Source organism: Canis lupus, chromosome 36, assembly GCF_003254725.2.
Source record: "Canis lupus dingo isolate Sandy chromosome 36, ASM325472v2, whole genome shotgun sequence".
Lineage (NCBI taxonomy): Eukaryota > Metazoa > Chordata > Mammalia > Carnivora > Canidae > Canis > Canis lupus.
Genome location: NC_064278.1, coordinates 896,565 through 920,159, shown reverse-complemented (window position 1 = coordinate 920,159; position 23,595 = coordinate 896,565). Strand labels below are relative to the sequence as shown.

The 23,595-nt window shown below is 33.9% G+C and overlaps 1 protein-coding gene across 4 annotated transcripts in view; it reads right to left on the bottom strand.

The window, feature by feature from the left end:
* The window catches only part of GALNT13 (polypeptide N-acetylgalactosaminyltransferase 13), a 541,363-nt gene that overhangs the window by 293,639 nt on the left and 224,129 nt on the right, over window positions 1-23,595 (bottom strand). The gene's annotated exons all lie outside the window — the stretch shown is intronic.

The following is a 23,595-nucleotide window of genomic DNA, read 5'->3' as shown; positions in this document are numbered from 1 at the left end:
GTGGTAGTAAGTATGATCATGTTATAGAATTAACATCAATAAAAACAAAACTGTCATAAACAGTATCCTTAAACTTAGAACCAGTTAGCAGCACCTATAATCATTCTCCTTAATTATTCTCATTTTCTTAGAGGAGAATAGGTAACAACTTAATGTGTATCAGGTTAAGTGTTTCCTCCCTAATGTTAAATACTTTTTTCTATAATAACCTCTAATGAATGCATGTTTGACATTTTATATTTCTTTTCTTTTGCATGAGCAGATCTACTGACATTTTTCACCTTGTTCAAGCAAAAAAGAAAAAGAATGCTAAGTAATTACAATGTAGAACTAGCCTTTTTCTTTTTCTGAGTGTTACTTAGAAGAATGCATCTTACTAGACAAGCCAGTATTTTTCCTTCAATTAATATAAATAGGAAATGGGACAGATTAAGGGATTGGGTATGTAGTTTATCTCTGATCTGTAATTTGTTTAAAAAGCAACTCCTATTTTTTTCTAACCTGTTCATTTCTCTCCTTTATGTAGCTTAAAAAAGAAAAAAAGACCACTGACATCCACACAATATCATGTCCCCCAAAGCCAAACTTTAAAAAAAATGAAGCATCATTATTTATTTAACTTTTCTGCTCTAACAGGCAAATGTAACACAAAAGGCAACAAAATCTACATTTTGATTTCATGATTATTAATTTGAATATGAATGGAAATGTCCCGATTCCAAAGCTGGTTTGAACTGCAAAAGTAATATACTGTGCTGTAAGTCATTTTTTCCCTAATTATATGGTGAAATCATTAAAAAATAATTATTAAGCTCAGTCAAAATGACATTGTAAAGCTTGTAGAAATATAAAAGCAGAATCTTTACGTATATGTGCATTTGTATTTTTTAAACATAGTTCACGTTGCAAAGATTTTAAGGAGATTTACTTTTATCTTAGAATTCCTATTGCTAAGGAGGATAACTACCTAAATATAAACAAACAAACTGATCAATCTATCAATGGGATACTACATATTAATTTCATTATTGGTTATGTACATTGTATTATGAACATACTTTTTTCAATTGCAGACATGTCCCCTTAACAAAGAGCATTGTTTATTTGCAAAAAGAGAGATAAGACAGTCTGTATCTAGAAAAAAAACTAAGTGAGAAAAAATTTGTTTATTTATTTTATATATATCTTATTTATTTATTTGTTTATTTCAGAGAGAGAGAGAGCACATGATCCATGGAAGTTGGTGAACAGAGGGAGAGGGAGAGAGAATCCCAAGTGGAATCTTGCTGAGCACAGAGCTTGTTCCGCAGCTCAATCCCAGGACCCAGAGATCATGACCTGAGCAGAAATCAAGAGCTGGACATTTAACAGACTGAGCCATCCAGGTGCTGCTTAAGTTGACTTATTTATTTATTTATTTATTTATTTATTTATTTATTTATTTATAAGATTTTATTTATTCATGAGAGACACAGAGAGAGAGAGGCAGACACACAGACAGAAACAGAAACTGGCTCCCTGCTGGGAGCCCAGTGCAGGACTCGATTCCAGGGTCCTGGGATCACAACCTGAGCCAAAGGCAGATGCTCAACCTCTGAGCTGCCCATGCGCCCCCTTAAGTTGATTTTAGAGTAATAACTTTATTTGGTTAAAGAACACAGTAATACATGATGTATGTTAGTAAAAGCATCATATTGAACCAAAGCCTAATGTTATTCCATGTGCCATGCTCTCCAGGGAATTACTTCAAATCGCATTTACATTTTCAAATTTACTTAGTTGATCATTTCCGTATATTTGCCTTTAAAAACATTCTTTTTGGTGGCAATATAGCTCTTCTCTCACTTTTATCGTCTAATTGTCAACTGTAATAAATTTAAAACTCTGACTTTCAGTCTCTCCCACCTTTGAATACTGATCCTTCATTGCTAATCAATCAATTTCTCTAAGACAGCATTTTTTTTCTCATCAATCCTAAATGTGTTTGTGGTAGAGTTAGAGATGAGGAAATCAAACCAGCAGTGGGACCACACTTCCACCATCAAACTATTTTGTCTTCTCCCCACAGTTCCCTGGGCCATGCTTGTTTGCTAATTCTAAAGACCCTGAATTTGTCAAGGGTAATTTTTGTTTAGGAACAAGGAACTTTATATTTACTTACTTAGGCGTATTTCTGTTCGAAACAGTAACAGACTTTAAATATAATAACAAACGCTGAATATATATTTAACAATCAAATTCATTCTGTTTAATGTATAAATAGCAATTCACCTACTATCTCTTTGAAGAAGATCTATATACACCTTTTATGAATCTGACACATTTGGCAATAACATTTTTTTTACTTTTTATCCTAGCCATTACATGGTGTTCTGATTTCTGTCCATTACATTTCAGCAACTAGATTTTTATGTGGCAAGAAAGTTGTAAATAGCAAGCCCTTGACTAGATCAAGTCCAGCAGACATTAGCTACTGTTTCCCAGGAGGGTGCCTCCCATTAAGCATTAATAAGGTAGTAGTTTCATCAGATAGCTAAGTGAGAGATCATCTGCAGAACTGAAGGGTCACTGATTTCCAACCAAATTTTTTCCAACCAATTTTTTATTTTTAAAACTTTAAAATTTTTTCCAACCAATTTTTATTTTTAAATAAAAATATATAATTTGTATGATAATATATGCTCATTTAAAAGAAAAGAAGATGATAGAGATAAAGATGAGAGAGAGACAGAGTGGGAGGTAGGTAGGCATTATGAAAAAGAAAATGAACAGGGATCCCTGGGTGGCGCAGCGGTTTGGCGCCTGCCTTTGGCCCAGGGCGCGATCCTGGAGACCCAGGATCGAATCCCACGTCGGGCTCCCGGTGCATGGAGCCTGCTTCTCCCTCTGCCTGTGTCTCTGCCTCTCTCTCTCTCTCTGTGACTATCATAAATAATAAATAAAAATAAAAAAAAAAGAAAAAAGAAAATGAACAATCATTGAAACTCCTGCTTGAATGATTAATCTCCACAGAGACATACTATTTAAAGTAGAATCATTCAAGCACACAGAATTTTATCATTTCATTTAGCATGGTCATCATTATGAATGCTCATTTTTATCCTTTGAAAAGCAATTGTGGGAATCTTTCTAAATAAATATGTAAATCCATACCTACTTTCTATCGGCTGCAAAATATGCCATAGCTTGGCTATACCATGATTTACTTAACCAATCCTTTCTCACTGAACATTTATGTTGTGTCAATAATTTCTATTATAAATCGTGATTCAATTTATATACTTCCTTATGCATCCATCCTTACAAATTTCTCTGAAAATATGTTTTGAAAAAGTGGCAGAAATTTAATGAAGAAACATATTAACCATGCTATATAGGAATTATTCTTTTTATCACCTCTAACTTTCCATATTTCCTTTGGCTGGGAAATTTCTTCTATTCCTGATGACCAAAATAGTCCCTGTTCACCAATATCAACTTTAAGGAAAGGTAAATATTCTCTCCTCTATGATTTTATAGCTCATTTACCTTACTCCATTATCCTATTATAATAGTTAATTATCCCTACCCGTTCACATGTTATGGCAGAGCGTCTAACTATTGAGTCCATTTTCTCTCCTACCTGTGCACATAGCCCATACAGCATTCCCCAGCCTCCTCTGCAGCTAAATGCATCTTGTAACTGAGGACAGACATGATATGATCCAAACCCAGGCCTAGTGATTCTTGATGTTCTTTCCCTCAATACAACAATTCCGGAAGCCACGTTGAAAACAGCAGGGCTGGGGCACTTGGGTGGCTCAGTCTGTTAAGTGTCTGACTGTGGATTTCAGCTCAGATATCAGGGTTGTAAGATCAAGCCCTGCATCAGGGTCCACACAGGGTATGGAGCCGGCTTAAGATTCTCTATCTCCCTCTCTCCTCCCCCGCCAAAAAAGAAAGAAAGAAAGTAAAGAAAACAGTAGAGCCAAAATAAGAAGACAGCAACATGGGGGTGTGAATCACCACTTCGAGGAGAGCCACTGACTGATAAGGTACATATGTTGCATAATTTACATGAAAGAAAAACAACTATATTTTGCTAAACAGGTGGGATTTTGGACCTATCTATTATACATAGTAGTGTTATTTTTATTAATGCACTTTGCTCTTTCCCCTTTAGTCTATGAAGACTCACCAATGCATTTTACCTCAAATCGGTGCTGGTACTGTTTTTTGTTTGTTTGTTTTTTAAATTAGGTTTTATTTTTTATTTATCTATTCATGAGAGAAACACAGAAAAAGGAAGAGAGAGAGGCGGATTCCCCACTGGGAGCTGGATGCTGGACTTGATCCTAGGACCTGAGGATCATGCCATGGGCCAAAGAGAGACGACGCTCAATTACTGAGCCACCCAGACGTCCCATGACACTGGGTTTTATAACCAGAAAGAATTCAATGTGGGAGACCAAGAGAAGCCAATGTAAGTACCAGAAGAGCAACAGGCTGAAGAGACCACTGCGAGCTTTGGGTCCCAGTGCCTGGTACTATTCATTCATCAGTGAACAAGTTGAAAAAGGTAGAAGAAGGCTTTCAGACAACCTAGTTCTATGGAAAGACTGATGAACAGAGGAGTTAAAATAGAAGTTTTTCCCATCTGAGAGATATGTAGAAGAGATTGTGGTATTTAAAAAATGAAAAACCTCTAGTTTACTAACTAGAACTTAAATTAAAACTTTAAAAATAATACTATTTTGTATACTTGAAATTTGTTAAAAGAGTAGATCCAATGTTCTCACCATAGGGGAAAAAACAAAACAAAACAAAACAAAACAAAAGCAGAACTATGTGAGGTGACAGATATGTTAATTAGTTTCTAAGACCATACCACCCTGAATGCTCCCAATCTCATCTGATCTCGGAAGCTAAGCAGGGTCGGGCCTGGTTAGTACTTGGATGGGAGACACATATATTAAAATACCACATTGTAGGGACGCTGGTGGGCAGCTGCCATCGGCTCAGGTCATGACCCCGGGATCCCAGGATCGAGTCCCATATCCGGCTTCTGCGAGGAGCCTGCTTCTCCCTCTGCCTGTATCTCTGCCTCTCTCTCTCTCCCCCTCTCTGTGTCTGTCATGAATGAATAAATAAATCTTTAAAAAACAAAACAACCAAAAAAAACAACAAAAAAACCCCAAATACCACATTGTACATCATAAATCTAAAAGATTTTTGTCAATTATACCTCAGTTAACTTAGAAACATAATGAATGAATGAATGAATGAATGAATGTTATATGTCAATGCACATAAGTACTATAGTGGGTGCCCATATCACACCTTCCTATAATGCTTTATACAAGAAAATGAAACATAGCTTATAATCTTTAACTCAAGAATTCTTTTAAAAAAATTATATTCTCAGGAAGTATAGATACGATATGTCCAATGTTTTACCAATATAGGTGATTAAAGTCGTATTATGTGTCTGTACATGCAGGTGAAAATAAATGTATATTCTCTCCCTGTGTATACGCATATGCACACGCAGTAAATACTATAAGCTGTATTATATATAATGAAACCATACAATAATCAAAAATTTCCTAGACAAAAATATTTAATGATATGGAAGATGTTCATATTATTATCAAATGAGAAAAAGAGATCATGGACGAATGTTACAAAATGCCCATTTCTATAAAAAATTAAGTTCCATGATGTATGTGTCCTTGTCAACAGTGAAGATTAGTAGCTATTCATTAGATTAGGAGAGCTTTTACATCCTTTCTTTTGAATTATCTGTATTTTCTCAAGCAGTCCATTGCCTCGTAAGGCGATTTCAGTCCATATTAATCAGAAATCTGGCTTCAGTGAAGAGAGACACAACTTGCTGTGACAGTGACAGGTTCAAAGTAAAGTCAGTAGATAATGGCGACATGAAAAAGGAGGGATCAGTGTTGGGTGGAGTTCCTGAAGGAAGGAAAGCTTCTCACTGTATGAAATGAGTGATGAAAAACAGGTGAAAAACAGATACATCACCCAAAAAGAATTATGCTTTTTTTCCCCGGCTGGAAAGTTCTTTCCAGGAGCTTCAGTATAACTTACAGATAAGGAAAACATTTAGTAGCTGAGCAAAGACAAGTAGCAAAGTTCTTGGTTTGTTTTTAGGAAAAAGCAAATTCCTATATTAGTATAAAATGTTTTACTTTGTTTTTCATAATCCTTAAAAAACGTTGTACACATCTATTAAGCTAGAGCTATTCTTACATACAGTAAGAGGTTGTTTGGCACATGTTAGAGTCAGAAGTGTTTCCTGGAAACAATTGGCCCAGCGTTTAAAGTGTTCACTGAGGTAATAAAATAATGCTGAAATATGAAATTATTTCCGTCTACATTAAGAATGAGCTTCCTCATTAAAAGTATTTAAAAGGCCCTCATCTTGCAATAGCTCTAGTAATAGCCTTAGTTTGAGATTTAAGTAGGAAATCCCATCTTCCTACCTCTGCCTACACTGCCAAAAAAAAAAAAAAAAAATTCTTTGGAAGCAAAAGCAACAATTTAGGCTGTCAGCTGCTTCGGGAAGCCCTCTGTAAAGGCACATTTCAAGTGGAACAATGGTCATTTTATTTTATTTTAAGATTTTACTTATTTGAGAGACAGAGCAGGAGCAGGGGGAGGGGCAGAGAGAGAAAGGGGAGAGGGAGAAGGAGGCTCCCCACTGAGTGTGGCCTGGCACAGGGCTCTATCCCAGGACCCTGAGATCATGACCTGAGCAGAAGTCAGATGTTGTAATCAACTGAGCCACCCAGACACCATAACAATGGTCATTTTAAAGAAGCCCCTTACATAGCCCAATATTTAATATAAATTGTTCTTAAGATACACAATGATAAACTCCCAGCATTGATATATCATCACACATATGATTCATCAAGTTTGTAAAAATATACCCACTTTACCCACCCCCTTACCCCCTTGCCCACCCTAAAGGGAGAGATAGCTTGAGGTCATGATCTACACTAATCTTCGAGCAGTAGCTGACAAGTTGGGCCACTGGTAAGGGACTTAAAAGAACCCAATTGGACAGTTGATGACAAGAAGTTCTGATGAAGTATAGGAGTGGTCCCCTTCGAAAGAGTATAAAATATGGATATTCATGTCCCATTTAATCTTCCAGAGAAGGCTGACACTGCAGAGGGACCTCAATAATCAGAAGCACAAAATTATCTGTTCTATAGCTATGAGTCTTCATTTTTGTTAATCCAAGTGTTTGCTCAATGGGAAAGATACTAGTAGGTCAGGATAACACAAGGGGCCAGGTTTGACAACATGAAATTCTCTTCATGGTTGATCTGCTTATGGCCAACCAGTGTGCTGATAGCAGAAGACAACACAAAGCCATTCATATGACACCTTCTGCCTAACCGGTATGACCTTGGTTCTACTTGACTCCTTTTATCACTATGGGAAAATATGTTTTCTTGCAGGAAGAGACATATCTGGAATCTTTCTACTCTGGTCACAATTCTGTCAGCTTCATGACTTGTAGGCTTACAAAATCCCTATTTTCTTTGGATTCTGACATAATCTTACTTCAGACAAAGGGAAGTAGTTTGCAACAAAAGAAATGTGTCCATGAGCTCACCCCCAAATCCACTGGTCTCAACATCTACAAGTAGCAGATCTGATAGAATGGAATAATCTGCTAAAGACTGCTGTAGCATCTTTAGAATGACAAAATCTTGTGGATTTGGGACAGCGTCCCACCAGATGTTATAGACCTTACACCATTATCCAACACATGCCATCTCTCCTGCTGTCAAAATGCACAAGTCCAGAAACTAAGGAAGGTAGTGAGAGTAGCTTCTTTCAGCAAATAGGAGAAGTGCCCTAGTTTCCACAGAAGAAATGCTTCCCCTAGACAACACAATCTCTGTTAAATTGGAAAGTGAGTATGCCCTCAGGCCATCATAAACTCCTCAAGCTCTTCAACTTAGCAGAGAAAGGGACTACAATCATTGAGGCTGAGGTGATTGATGCTATTTAAGAATAGGAAATCAGATTGCTGCCACACAATGGAGGCAAGAACTATTTCTGGAACCTAGAGGTTTCTCTAGATTGCCTCACTTCTATAAAAGGTCAGGTAACAGAATAATGAAGAAATCCAATCAAGGCAGAAGCAATCAAAGGCTTATACCCCAAGATCATATCACCAGATAAAGAATACTATAGCCCAGTCACTGACAGAGCTTAGAATACACATTGAATGGATGTAGCTTAAAAGAATATACAATTGTCATTTAAGGTCATATGAGAGGTTACATAAGTAATAGGACTAAGGAAGCTATATTTTATGTTAATTAAGAATTTCTTCCCTCACTTTTCCCCCTAGATTATCTTACATAAAGAGTACTGAGGTTTGCCAACATTTTAGATTTTATTTGGGGATACGACTAAACTGACATCAAGTCATAAGGTTATGGTAGGTGATGGGATTCATGTATCCCTTGTATTAGAGACACATTTTTTTTTTCATCTGGAAAAGAAAAGATGCCAAGAATAAAGAGGAATGGAATGCAGAAATTTTCAATTTTCTCTTGCATATCCACACTCCACTCTCTTTCTCAAACTATACCCAAGGAGGCTGTCCTGTATGGACTATATCTGTGCACTTCCTTCTCTGGCTTCAGATTGGATCCGGCCAATGGGAGTAACCAGTAAGAGTTTAGAGGGTGGCAAAAAATAAAGTCAAGATATCTACTCCTTTGGTTCTTCCTTGGAAAATAGACATCATCTGTCCCCACACCAAAGGCCACAGTCTCTGTCAGGTGACCCTCTGCAAAAAGGTATGAGGTTTTTTATGAGCTCATATAATTGCCTTCTCCCTTTCCATTCAAGGTCTAGGAGTAGTGATGACTTAACCCCTGGTACAACCAACCATTCCTTGTTTTATCTAATCTCTATTGACTCCTGTGTAAATAGTTATTGTATTACACTTTCCTTGGCTACTTGCTGAAGTGTACATCTATTTCCTGCTGATAAAAATTTTTAGAAAAGTAAGTGAGAACTGTAGTGGATACCCCACTTACATGATACAGTTTATAGTTAAACCACTCTAATAACCACTCTAATAAGCACTTAACCCATCATTTTCTTTATATTCAATTCTACTTTTCAGTTAAACTCCCTAACATGCTTTCCTAAAAGTCTTCAACATTTTTTGGTGTCATATTCTCCAACCGATTAAAAAATATGTGACTATATATCTGTAATATATTATGATTATCTGTTAATGACTAATAACGGTATTACAGCAAACCAAAAATAGAACATTTCAAGTAAGGTAAAACATTTAAAAAAAATAAAATAATTCTAATACTCTCGTTTTCTACCGCATCCTTGAGGTGCATATAGTACATTCTGGAAATCATTGTCAATAAATAAATCATAGCATGCATTTCTTCTTGCTGTCAAAAAATAGTTGTTTGTTGACATTGTTGGTTCATTGGCTGTTATACAGATACTATTTCATTCAAGTATTCACCTCACAGTGCTGAGCATGGGGTTGATCCTCTTACTGATTATTCTTAATGGTATAATATCAGGAAAAAGAAAAAGTTAATGTATAGGATTTCTTAGGTCAGAAATAAGGATTAGGTTCAAGTGGTAGATGTGTATTGTGATAATAACATTGTCACATTTCATAGAAAAAGGTATGTTGAGGTATATATATGTGAACTGTATATATATATATACGTGAATTCTGATGAGGTGTAGTTAAGTGGGGTTGTGTGGAATACAAAACCTGGAAAAGGAAGTTTAGAATAGTGAACACATAGAGTGGAATCATGAAAGCACAATTTGTTTTATTCTAAATATCAATATTTATTCTAAATATCAATCCGAATGTATTCCTTCAAGTCAGGTTAAAATACTGCCAGTTTCTATGGCACTAAAAACATCAATAGGTCAATGAAGGTTTGTAAGGTTTACAGTTCTAAATGATCAGATATAATCCTGAAAGAAAGCTTATATGATTCATCAGTAAATTTATAAAAATGAAATTATATCAGTTCTTCAATTTATCTGTCCAGTAATGGACTCAGATTTCCTATTACCTAACTGATTCCTTGATCTTTAAATCAGATCCTTTTCAGAAGCCCTAGCAATAATTTCAATACATCAAAATTAAATGATGTAAATTTGCTACAAGGGGCCCCATCATGTGAAATGTATCATTTTGATAATTATTTTTTTCATAGAGGAAATTTCTACTGGAAGAAAAAAAAGTCCAATGTTCTACCCAAACTAAAAGCTAACCTCAGCCTTCCCATATCTAATCACTACCTGCCCCCTACTGCCACCCCTTATGTTTATGTTTTGGACATTCCAACAGTTTATTGGCCACCTGCATAAACCAGCTGCTGATCTTTGTAGTTATTCATAGTTATTATAAATCTTATCGCTTAATTAACTTAACTGAATTTTGATTTTCTATTACCTTTGGGCATTTTCTGTTAGTGAATAATAAAAGCAACCAGGATGTTAATAATGTGCCATAATAAAAAAAGATTTTATATTAGTCAAAAAATTAAATAGGATGTTAGCTGAATAGTGTAAAAAGGTCATTAAAATTTCAGAAATCCATCATATATATATATATATATATATATCCTTTTTAAAGTATCCAAATATGTATATTTGTCCTTTTTAAAGTATCCAGATAACTCAGAAACACAACCATTCAAAGTACCCAAGACCTAAGTCAATACTCACTTAATAAGCATTTACTGTCTGAGCCAAATATATATGATAATTCTAATATTTAAGTGTCATAAAAATCAAGATGCTCAACTTTCAGCAAGGTACATGTCTAAATGAACATAATCATTCTTAAAACTCATCAGAACTACATGAAATATTGTCAGGTAGACCCTGGCTTTTATTATCTAAGCCTTGTTTTTATTTTTTTGTTTTTTAAAGGGACTTTTGGTTATATCATAAGGTTAAAGGCATATTTTGGATACTTACCTAGACAAGCTACAGATTAAATTAGTGAACCAATGTAAAATAACAGTCTTTCGAGTCTGAGGATAAGCAATAATCTCTTTCTTCTTCTTTATAGTTTCCTCTTAAAATCCTTAACATTCTACCTGTTTATATAATAAGTATATATATGCACATATATACACATATATATGCTTATATTTATGCAAAATTATATAAACACACACATGAACACATACCAATATATAGACTTTTTGTGTAATATTTAAAATATCTTATTGATAATACTTTTTTTAAAAAAGATTTTTATTTATTTATTCATTCATGAAAGACACAGAGAGAGAGAGAGAGGCAGAGACACAGGCAGAGGGAGAAGCAGGCTCCATGCAGGGAGCCCGATGTGGGACTCAATCCCAGGACCCCAGGACCGGGCCCTGGGCTGAAGGCGGCGCTAAACCGCTGAGCCACCCGGGCTGCCTGATTCTACTCTTTTCTTTCATATTTGATGATTTCATCTTCACCTTTTCATAACTACATATGAAACTGTTTAATTTTCATTATGTATGCATTGCTAATTTAAGTTGTGTACTACATAAGCCTATCACAATAGGTTAAATTTGTTTATGGAGATTATGCACTTAAACTTGATTTTCCAGATAACCATGAACCTTTTGAGGTATTTTTTTTTAATTATTTTAACCTGTAGAAAAAAGTAGTTTACTCTGACATAGTTCACTGCTGATGGTTAGTAATGAATCTGGTTTTCTATAGGAATAAGTAGTAGTAGTCACTTTAGCAAACAGCTTTAAAATCTCTTTATATGGGGGGTTTTGTCATCCAATAGGTAATTCCATTGCAATTTATGGTTAATAGCTCTTTATTCATGCTACTGGGAAGGGACAACTAATTTAACATCTATCATTATATTGTTATATTTTCACAGTTATTTTATATTTACTCTTTTGCATCACTGAACCAATTTGAATCCTTTTTTTTTTCTTATTTTATAGCACACCAAGGTAAAACTACTTCAGTGAATTCAAAATGTTTTTTTTTTTTTAAGTGCAACTATAAGAAGAGTGTTCTTTTAGAAGTGGCCTTTAAGATTGCTTATTGATCAAATTTTAGTTCATCTTCCATTATAGCATAGCAAAAGCATTTCACTTTTTAGATATTTCACATTTCACCCTTAGATATTGTTTCCTTCAGCTCTGTTTCTTCACTCCGGCCCCATTTTTCCTATGTGCTCTCCTATTTCATGAACTCTCCAGTGAGAGATCAGTTGGGTGAAAAAACTGGACAGGTAATATGCATGGCCATATTAACTTGCATTCATCAAAACCCACACCCTGCATATCTTTTAAAATTATAGACTCACAATATATCAAGATTGGAAATTCAGTTTTGCCTGAATGCACAAAAGTTTTGAATAGAGAATTGCTCAGATCCAGAGTATCTCTTTGCATTAGCTATTTACGAAATAAAGTTGAGTTCAGTGTGCAAGTCAATCTTACAAATCATCCATGGTCTTACCAATAGTTCATGATAACTTAAAGAGTAAGAATATGTGTCTCAGGAAAAACAGACTGATGGGAGAATAGAAAAGATAGAACAATGGGTAAAGTTCCTTTTCACATTAAGCATCACAGGAAACTAAACAGAATCACATGATAGCAGCAACTTGCTCTTTCCTTGCCGATTAACTGACATAATTTGCTCACTCACTGACGAGCAGTCACGGATGCTCAGCTTGAGGTGTTGAAGAAGGTTCATTACCTCTTTTGTAATGAAGCATCTGGGACCATTATGTAAAGTCATTCTGCTCATATAAAGAGATAACCCTAAGACTTTAAAGCAAGCTATATATGGAGGTCCAAGACAGAATTAAAAGTTTAGTTTTCATGATAATCATTTCATGAAATTCCATTCATATTGGTCAATTTTTTAACCATATAGACTAGCAAAAAGGAAGTGAGGAAGATGAAACCAAATTTTGCCAAGTTTAATTGTGCAAGGTCCAGTGTGATACGTTCCTCATAGAATAGAACTAAGGAATTCCCTGATCAACAAAAATTTGTTTCCTCAGAGTTTTTACATTTCCTCCCATTTTTTCCTCAGCTAATGTAAATTATTGCCATCTTTTTTTTGTCCTATCAGATGCCACTGACTTATTATCAAGGCATTTTGTAGCCTTTTTTTCCTACGTCCAAATTATCTACTTCATGCAGATTTCATTTTTCAAGTTTGGGACAGTAGTTCACGAAGCAATTTCAAATTCTTTTCTCATGCGTATTACATGTTGAGTTATAATTGTTCTCATGTAATTGGATGTTTAATTTTCATAAGTGTTGGACATGAGGGAATCGTATCTTCATGGCAATGTCAATTCAATTCAACAAGCATCTATTGACTTCTCTATGCCGGACTCTATTTGGGATACTTGGCATATATCAGTGAACAAGAGAGAAAAAAAATCTCACTCCAGTGCTTCTTACATCGTATAATATACATTCTCTAGTTCTGCTCTACCCACCAAAAGTTTCCATTTCTTTCCACATTACTCATTCTTATAAGTACTACTAGAAAGTTTCCAATGAAAACTTGGGCTAATGTCCAATAAAAACAATAAAAAAAGCAAACAGTTAGTACTTAAATTGTGTTCATGTGCTATGCACTGTTCTAAATGTGTTACATATATTGTCACTTAATCAGCATAACAAGTATATGGGGTGGACACTATTTACCATCGTCCCAATTTTATGGAAGGGGAAACACAAAAATACATAAAGCTTAAATAACTTCCACGTTTGCCCAGTTTGAGTGAAGCCTTGATAAAACCAAGGCAGCAGAAGCTCCGATTTTGTACTATTTATACACACACACACACACACACACACACACACACACAGAGTCCTATATCTGTCCAAAATCTCTCCAGAAAAGTGTATGTAGCATTTCTTTTAAAGTGGTTACTTTAATTATGTGTTCAATAGTAATTCAAAACTCAGTTCACAGTCTCTGATCTAGCTGAAATTATGCTGTATATTTAAAGTCAATTTAAAGGCATCAAATTCCACTGAATAAGTCTTAGAGCACAGTAATCTCTCTTTTTCTTAATCAAATTAACTTAATCTTACGGTTACTGATTTAAAATTTTCCTCTTTAATTCTGAGCTGATCATTCTCCATGTTAATTCAGAGAATTCATATTTGTTAAAAATAATTAAATTTTCCCTACAAGTGAGGGATATATTGTATTAACAAAATAATGTATATATTTCACTACTCCCGAATACCATGGTTTTCTGGGTTGTGACAAAGCATAGGCAGTCTACATTTCCAAATATGTTATTCCAGACAAAATGATTCTAATAATTGTATAATTATTTCTGCAGGAAATATAAAGTACCTTTAGATAGTAATTTTATTTTCATATTTTTCATTGGACACAGATCTACAACAAAATATAAAAGAGCAAACTTTACTACATCACATTAAATCAATTTAATACATAATTGCAAATGTATCTGGTTCTTATTCTGGATTCATTGTTCCAGCCTGTGAGCACATTTCTTCTGGCTGGAAACCTGCAAATGGTGGATATGTTTGTTTGTTTGTTTTTTTATCACACCCTTATAATTATTAGATATATAGCTTCATTATCTTGAATATAAATGAGACTGCCCTCCTCTGGATGATTAAATATCTCTTAAGATAATCAAGCAGATTCTAGTTATGTCCATCTTCAAGTAAGAGAGAGAAAGAGAAAGAGAAGGAAATCCAGTATGTTACTAATGTCAAGGTTAATTCTTGGCCATCATGGTTAAGACATACTTTTCAAGACAAACTTTAATGATGTATTATTCAAATACAATATACTCACATGTGTAGTTCAATTCCTGACAAATGTACCTACCTTTAACCACTATTCCAAACAAAAAGCAGACAATATCCATTATCCTCAAAGTCCCCGTGTTTGTTTCCAGTCACACAACTGCTCAGACTTGTGTTTTCTGTCACTGTAGTATAGATTTGTTTTTATAGCATTTGTATAAATAAAATGATATGCAGCCTTTTGTGTCTGACGTATTTCCCGCAGTATATCAAGATTCATCCATTTAAGTGAATATATCAGTAGTCATTTCTCCTGAGTAAATACCTAGAGAGTAATTGCCAATGGTATGGGAAGTATACTTTAACTTCATAAAAGATTGCAAACTTTCCTCTAAATCACATTCCTACGACAGACCCAGTTGCTCTACATCTGTGCACTGCTAGATATTGTCATCCATTCTGATTTGGTCCTAAAAATGATATGTAGTAATATCTCATTATAGCTTTTTTTAAGGATAAAAATATTTTATTTAGTAGTTTTCTATACATTTATAATGTAAATATTTAGACATAGGAAATAGTACCTACCCTTCCTATCTTGATCTCCATCTGACAAGTGTTTGGAGGCGAGCTTATACTGAGGCATCGTGGGGCAGTAACAGGCGAACAGTTACTTTCAATCCCCGACACCACTCTAGAGAGGACTTTACAGAAACATGCCATGGGCTGCCTGGGTGGCTCAACTTATCTTGACTCTGTTTGTGGCTCAGGTCATCATCTCATGGGGTGTGATGTGAAGCCAGGGTTGGGCTCCACACTCAGCACGGAGTCTGCTTGAGGAGTCTCTCCTGCTGCACTCCCCCTCCCCCACTGCCTGCTCATGCTCTCTCTCACACACACACAAATAAATAAATCTTTAAAAAAAAGAAATATGTGTTTAGACGGGAATAAAGTCATGAAATAAAGTGAAAAAAAAATAAAAATAAAAAAAGAAATAAATTTTATGTTAACACGGCAGAAATTCTTTCTCTAGGTTAGCATTATAGATGCTGACCTATATATTTCCATGTGTCAGTTAATCATGGTCCCATTTCTGATCTATTTTTTATCTCAGAAGTGTCTAAGGATGTCCCATCTATTTATCTTGGTCCTTACTCATAACAACAGATCTTTTCTTGTAGAAAAATATCAAATACTGATATTCATTTTTTTCTGATACACTTTCTTTATGTAAATCCGTTTTTGATGTGTTATCTTGCTCCTTTAAAAGAACTTTCAAAATTTCTTATAGTACAGTCTGCAAACAATAAATTTTTCTTAATTTTTGTTACAGAAAATGTTTATTATTGAAGAACAGTTTCATTTGATATAGAATTCTACATTGGTAGTTTTTTTCTTTTTAATACTTTAATAATTTGACTACTCTCCCCATTTGCAAAGATTCTGATGAGCAGCTGGCTCTAATTATCGTCATTCCTTTCTAGGTAAGGTTCCTCTCCTCTGGCTGCCTTCAAGGTTTCTATTTGTCTTTAGTTTTGTGCAATCTCAATATGAATTGCCTAGGTGCATGGTTTTTTTTTTTATTTTTTTTATTTATTTATTTTTTTTTTTTTGGTGCATGGTTTTTATATTTATCCCACTTGTGTTTTCTGAGCTTCTGGGATCTGTGATTTGAGGAAATAAATCATTGTGTCTTCAAATATTTCATCTTCTCATTTTCCCATTCTCCTTCTGTCCAATTACATAAATGTTGTATTTCTTACTTTGTCCCATAGTCTTGGGTGTTGTGTTTTGTTTTGTTTCCTTCTCCAACCTTTTTTTTTTTTTTTTTTAGGATTTTATTTACTTATTTGAGATAAAGTGAAAGAGAGAGCAGAAGCAGGGTGAAGAGCAGAGAGAGAGAGGGAGAAGCAGGTTCCCCACTGAGTGGGGAACCTGGGGTGGGGCTTGATCCCAGGACCCTGTGATCATGACCTGAGCCGAAGGCAGCTGTTTAATGGACTGAGCCACCCAGGCACCCCCTTCTCCAATCTTTTTTATCCTTGCATTTCAGTTTGGGTAATTTCTGCTACCTGATGTTAAAGTTTGCTATTTCTTTCTTTGGCTATGTTAAATCAGGTATGAGCACTTTGAGTACATTCTTAATTTCTATTACTACATTTTTAATATCTAATATTTCCTTTTAATTTTCTCTCATAGTTTCCATATCTCTACTGACATTACCAATCTCATACTGCATGTTGCTCACATTTTCCATGAGACTCTGTAACATATTATAATAATTTTTTTAAATTCCACATCAGACACTTCCACCATCTGAAAGATGTCTGAATCTGGTTCTGATAATGACTATATTGCTTCACATTATGCTTTATATTGCTTTTTTGGCATGCCTTGCAATTCTTCCTCGAAAGGGAAATTTGTACAAGGTGATACATACTGAAGCATATAGGCCTTTACTATGAAAATTTATGATAATCTGGCTAAGAGTTGGGTTGTTTGATGTTTATCCTATTCCATTAAAGTTATATATATTAATATAATTTAGATTCAATAAAATTCATTTTTATTAAGATTATTTTTGACAAATGTTGACAGCATATAATTACCACCAAATCAAAATATAGACTACTTCCAGACCAACAAGTTTCATTGTGCTCATTTGCAGACAATCTGCTCCTTATAATTCCAGCTCCTGATAATCATTGTAACTGTCATGTTTTTCTTCTTTCCTAGAATTTCATAGTAATAGAATCTTACACCCCTCAGTTTTCTGTGTGTTTTTTGTGTGCCTGGCTTCTTTCACTTTGATTTCAGTCCTGTTCTGTGTGTCAGTGTGTTCCCTTTTATTAAGTAGTATTTCTCAGTAAATATTGTATGGGAATTTGATTACTTTCAATTGTTGCATGTTACAAATATAGCAGCTTTGAACATTTGCACAGGGACCGTTTTGTGTATGTATTCTCTTGGTTACATATTAAAGAATTAGATTGGTGATATGTAAGGTAAGTATATGACAAAATTTATAAATTACCAAACTGTTTTCCAAAGTATCTGTATCTTTTTCCATCTCCACCATCAATTAATTTGATTTCTAGTTGTTCTTCACTGTAGCATCTACTTAGGCATCCTCGTAGATGTGTGCTCTTATTTTGGATTTAATTTGCATTTCCCTAATGCTATGATGTGAAGCATCTGTTTATATGCATATCTATCATTACATTATCTTCTTTGGTGAAGTGTCTGATTCAATTTTTTGCCTCTTTGTTTTACTTTGGTAGTCTATTACCTCTGTAAATTCCATATCTATAAGTCTATTATCTATATGTTATAAAGTTAATATATAACTTTATATATTATGGATAAAATCCATTATAAGTTATATGTTTTCTGCCACTTTGTGGTATATTTTTTCTTTTGAAAAACAAAATTGAAAATTTTTATGACGTCCAATTTCTCAATGTCTTTTTCCTTTATGATTTGCTTATTTGTGTCCTACCTAAACAATCTTCACCTACTCTAAGTCATTGAACTTTCTTCTACAATTTTAATAGTTACATCGAATATATATAGCTCTACAATCCATTTCAAGTTAATTTTAAATGAATAAGTAATTAGATTAAGGTTCATATATATATAGTTTATATAATCATATATATATATATGGTATATATATATATATATATATGGATATAGATAGTCAATTATTTTAGCACCATTTGTTGGAACGACCTCTATCTCTAATCAGTTACCTAACCAAGGTTGTTTAACATCAGTTGACCAGATGCCTGGGTGGCTCAGTTGGTTAAGCATCTGCCTTCAGCTCAGGTCATGATCTCAGGGTCCTGGGATCAAGTCCTGCATTAGGCTCCCAGCTCAGCAGGGAATCTGTTTCTCCCTCTGCCCCTCCCCCCCGTTCATGCTCTCTTGCTGTCTCTCTCTTGCTCTCTTTCTCCTACTGCTCTCTATTAAAATAAATAGTCTTTTAAAAAATAAAAATAAGTAAAATCACTTGAACAATAGCTGTTTATCTAAAGCAATAATAATAATAATGTTACTAGCTGATATAGCATATAGACAAGTGAAATGAATGAAATAAATTTCATAAGGCTTACGATAGAGGAATTAGTAATACTCTATTAAAAGATACCTGTATTATATGTGAAGTGGTATAGCATCATTTCAAAGTATACTTAGATTAGTTTAAAATGTATGTATGATTGGAAACATCAAAACCTCTCTTTCAATTACTGGTTGACCTAGCAGGTAGAAAATCAGTAAGGATATAGATGACCTGAACCTGAAATCAGTAGAATATAGAACCCTCTGAATCAACTTGATCTAACTGACATTGACAGTAGGTGGCGAATACTCCTAATGAGAGCAAAATACACATTCTTTGCAAGCTCACTTGGCAGACTCCACAAAATACCATATTCGGAAACACAGAACACACCATAAAAATTTAAAATAATAAATAACATACAAAGTATGTTTTTAGACCACAATGTAACAAAACTAAAAACCAATATGTATGAAACCTGTATGTGGAAAATTATAAAACTTGGATGAAACAAATTGGACGTAAAAGTATAGGAAATATTCTATTTTCATGGATTAGTAGACAATACTGGTAAAATATCAATTATTCCCAACTTGATCTATAAATTCAAAACAAATTAAATCAAAATCTCAAATACTATACATTCCACATTTGCAATCTTTTCTATTTATCTACCCCTCTCCAATTGTATAGCTAATTCACTTTGTTTGATGATCTACTCAGTAGGCAATTATTGACTGTCTCCTATTAGACATGCACACCTCAGAAAGGAAATGATGAAATTCATTAGATGTAACTCTCCTGATGGAGGAGGTGGCTCCACTTTGCCACCTCTTAGATGCATCATTTGTCATACTTTTATGGTCAGGATCACTTGCTCCTTTAGCACCAAGTGGCAGACCTGCCACATTAGTTGTATGCATTGAAGAGGAAAATGAGGGCTGAATGGGCTTCAGGGACTAGCAGAGGCTCCACCAGTTACCTTGGTTTGTCAGTTTTGGTTTCCTTACCCCATCAATTAACCAAGAATGCCCCAACCAATTTTCATATATTCATTCTAGAGCTGGTTATACAATATGGTAGCCAGTAGCCACATGTGGTTATTTTAATTTAAATTAATTGAAATAAAATAAAAATTTAGTCCCTCAGTTGCAATAGCCACACTTCAAGTACTCAAGATTCACATGGGGCTAATGGCTACTGCATTGGACAGTGTGAATTTTAAAACAGATCCATCATAGCGAAGAGTTCTATGAAACAGTACTGACTAGATTCTCTATACTAATCCAAACAGACTTTTGTTATCCTATCAAAGTTTCTTATAAATGTCAAAAATATCCCAATTTTGCTAAGATCCTTAAATCTTTTCTTAGCAAAAATCTAATTCTGAAGAAATTTTCACAGCCTAATACTTATCGCATTAGTCATATTTAATGAAGACTAGGAGTACTGCATTATGTGAGAAGGAAGAGTCTTTTTTATTTTTAACTTATTTTTATTATTTTTTTAAAGATTTTATTTATTTATTCATGAGAGACAGAGAGAGAGAGAGAGAGGCAGAGACACAGGCAGAGGGAGAAGCAGGCTCCATGCAAGGAGCCTGATGTGGGACTTGATCCCAGATCACACCCTGGGCTGAAGGCAGGCGCTAAACCCCTGAGCCACCCGGGGATCCGCGAGAAGGAAGAGTCTTAATGGAATGATTAATAAAGGTTCAAATATCAGAATATTTCTGGAGAGATATTTCAGTAATTTTATAATGTGACTGAACAGAGTATATTATCTTTCATGTTAGGTTTTTCAAGATAAATACAGAAACAAGCATTTTCTTAATTCTGATTTATTTATAATATTTTCTTTTAACTAGAATCAGTTGCTGGATAGAAAATTAACTTTTCTTTCCTCCTACCATCATAGCACATCATTCACTTATAACAGTATTTCTCTTATTTAGTGTCATCCCAAAGGTTTTGTGTTATTGTTTGCTTTTGTTTATGTGTTCATCTGGCCCACTAGTTTCTGAACTTTGGGAAAATGCTTTAGGAGAATACTAAAACCTATACCAAATTTCCCCATGAAGCCTAGTATATAATGCTTTGAATGGAGTGAGCACTTAAACTTTACTGAAATAATAACTGAACATTAATTTGAAAATATGTGTAATATGCCAATTTCCTGTGAAAATAAGGACTTCTTAGAGTGACAAGAAACACAAGATGTGATCTGTGTGTGTTCTAAGGCTTAAAAAAAGATTTACTTATTAATTTTATTAATTTACTTATTTATTTCTTTATGTATTTATTTTGAATAGATACGGGATATGTCCTCCCCAAATATCCCATGTCACATTTCATAGGTCTGCTTGATTCTCTAATTCAGTTAACCATTTGGTTTTCATACTAAGTAACCTATGTCTTACAATTTAATCTTATCCTTAATAAAAGTACCACTTTAGCCTGCTACCACTAACATCTTTTCAATTTTCCAGTTTTTTAGAACTTATGTAGGAAACAGGGTTGCAATTTATTGGTATTCCTCACAATCCTTGTCAGCAAGGACTATTAATTTTGGATTTATCCTGGAGGCAATAAGAAGTTATTAACAGCATTTGAACTACGTGGTGTAAGTATAGTATTTTATAACTAATCAGTAGTAGCAAAGGGAATGGTTGTTTATGATAAAAATGAGAAGCAAAAATATCTCTTGAGAAAATTTATGAGATGACATTTCTGTGTGTACAAGTCTCTCAGTCTCTGTATATACAAGAGATGAGAAGGCTTTGAGAACCATTTCAGTGTTGAGACTTTTTGTCTTGTTATTTTTAACTGAGATTGAGATTACTATAAACCATTTCAATAGTCACTGCCCATAACCAGCTGTAAAGATGGCATACTTTTTATGGACCACCTCTGATTCACAAAAAGAGTATTTGTCTCTTTTCTCCACTCTACCAATTATGCTAACTTGATATGTTCTAGCACCAGAAGCCAGAAGTGAAGGAACAGAGTTAGGGGAGTGAGGTTTAGAGGGATGAAAAACACTCTCCAGAACCTGTGATTTTATTTTATTTGAATATGCTACATAAATTCCACTGGAAGACTTAAAATCTATTTTGATTTGTCTGTCCAAAGAAAATACATATTTTAATAAAAGTGATAACTTAAAAATAAATAAAATTCTTCCTTACTATATATACAGTAGAATACGCAGACTAGATTACCTGTTCTTCGAGTTGCAAGGAACCTCAAATCATTATCTTGTCTAACACCATGCTAATAAGAAAACATTATCAATCATGTTTTTTAGATATGTTACCTAGGGAGAATAAAACCAGTTATTTTAATCTATATATTTTGTGGTTCAGAGTTGCTGATAAATGCACTTTAAAAATAACAATACTCAAGTTATAAGAGTTTATGCTTAATTCTTAAATCTTTCATAAGGTACAAGATTAAAACCATTATATTTAATATTACAAATATTAAAGCCAGTGTCTTTTAAATTATGTAAATTATTTAATTTCTTATGATTTATTTAGATGAAATTATGCAAATTCTAAATTATCCTATAAATAATCCATGTTATTCACATCTTTTTAAAGTTTAATAAATAGGACATTTTGGGGGATAAATCATGAATAAATAGAACTGAATAAACAGAATTGCATTCTATTCAGATATTAAGAAAAATAATTCTTTTTTCTTCTTCCAGAGAGCCCATATGCATTATGCATAGTGAAAGAGATTTGAGGACAAGGATAAGTTGGGGGTGGAATGCAAAAATTAGCTTATTTTTGGCAATGATTTGAAAGTAAAAATTAAATTAAACCTTAAAATAAAGATTCTTGACTCTTCTTTGCCCCATAGATCCCTTTGATATTTTAGTGATGCTCTTGTAGCTCTTTTCAGATTAATGTTTTAAACAGAGTAAAATATATAGGATTAAAATATAACCAATTCTATTAAATATAATAACTAAAATGTTTTTAAAAATGTATGATACAGTAACATGAATTCTTCTCTGCTAGCACACCATGTAACATGATCTAGTAGTAAATCTAGTATCGCCAGTATTAATGCATTGATGAGACTAAATGATACGTAATGATATTAGAACATTTAGACAATGCACTGACAGTTGAAGGAATCAAAAAAGAACAGCCACTAAAAATGCCACTGCAACATTAAGTTGGCTGTATGTGAACAACATAGGTGAGATGTATTAAGTCCTAGACATTTCCAATGGGAATTCTCACTTTGAAAACATTTCTCACATCCATCAATTATGCATCATGTAGAGCTGGTAAAGACATTCATCCTCCATATAAAAGTATATTTTTCTATTAAATTTTTTTTTCAACTTTTTAAACTGTACCTAGAGTCACTGAAATAGGCATAGGTGTTAGGAAATTAACTGATGCAAAAATAGTAATATGCATTATATTATTTTGAACATAAAATTACTTTATCTTTTCTCCTTAATCTAACAAATAAATTAGAATTTTCTAAATGTAGGTTATATGAGACTAAGAGCTCTGGAAATGGAAAAAATTGAAGACAAGGCCAAGCAAGATAACTAACTAGGAAAAGAATAGTTTACATTTAAACCAAGAGAATGTGTTAAGTGAATAATATTTTCCTTTGAAAGTGAAGCAGTCCGCCAATTAAACATCATGCAAAACTCCTCAGTGCCAAGTTAAATATTGAAATG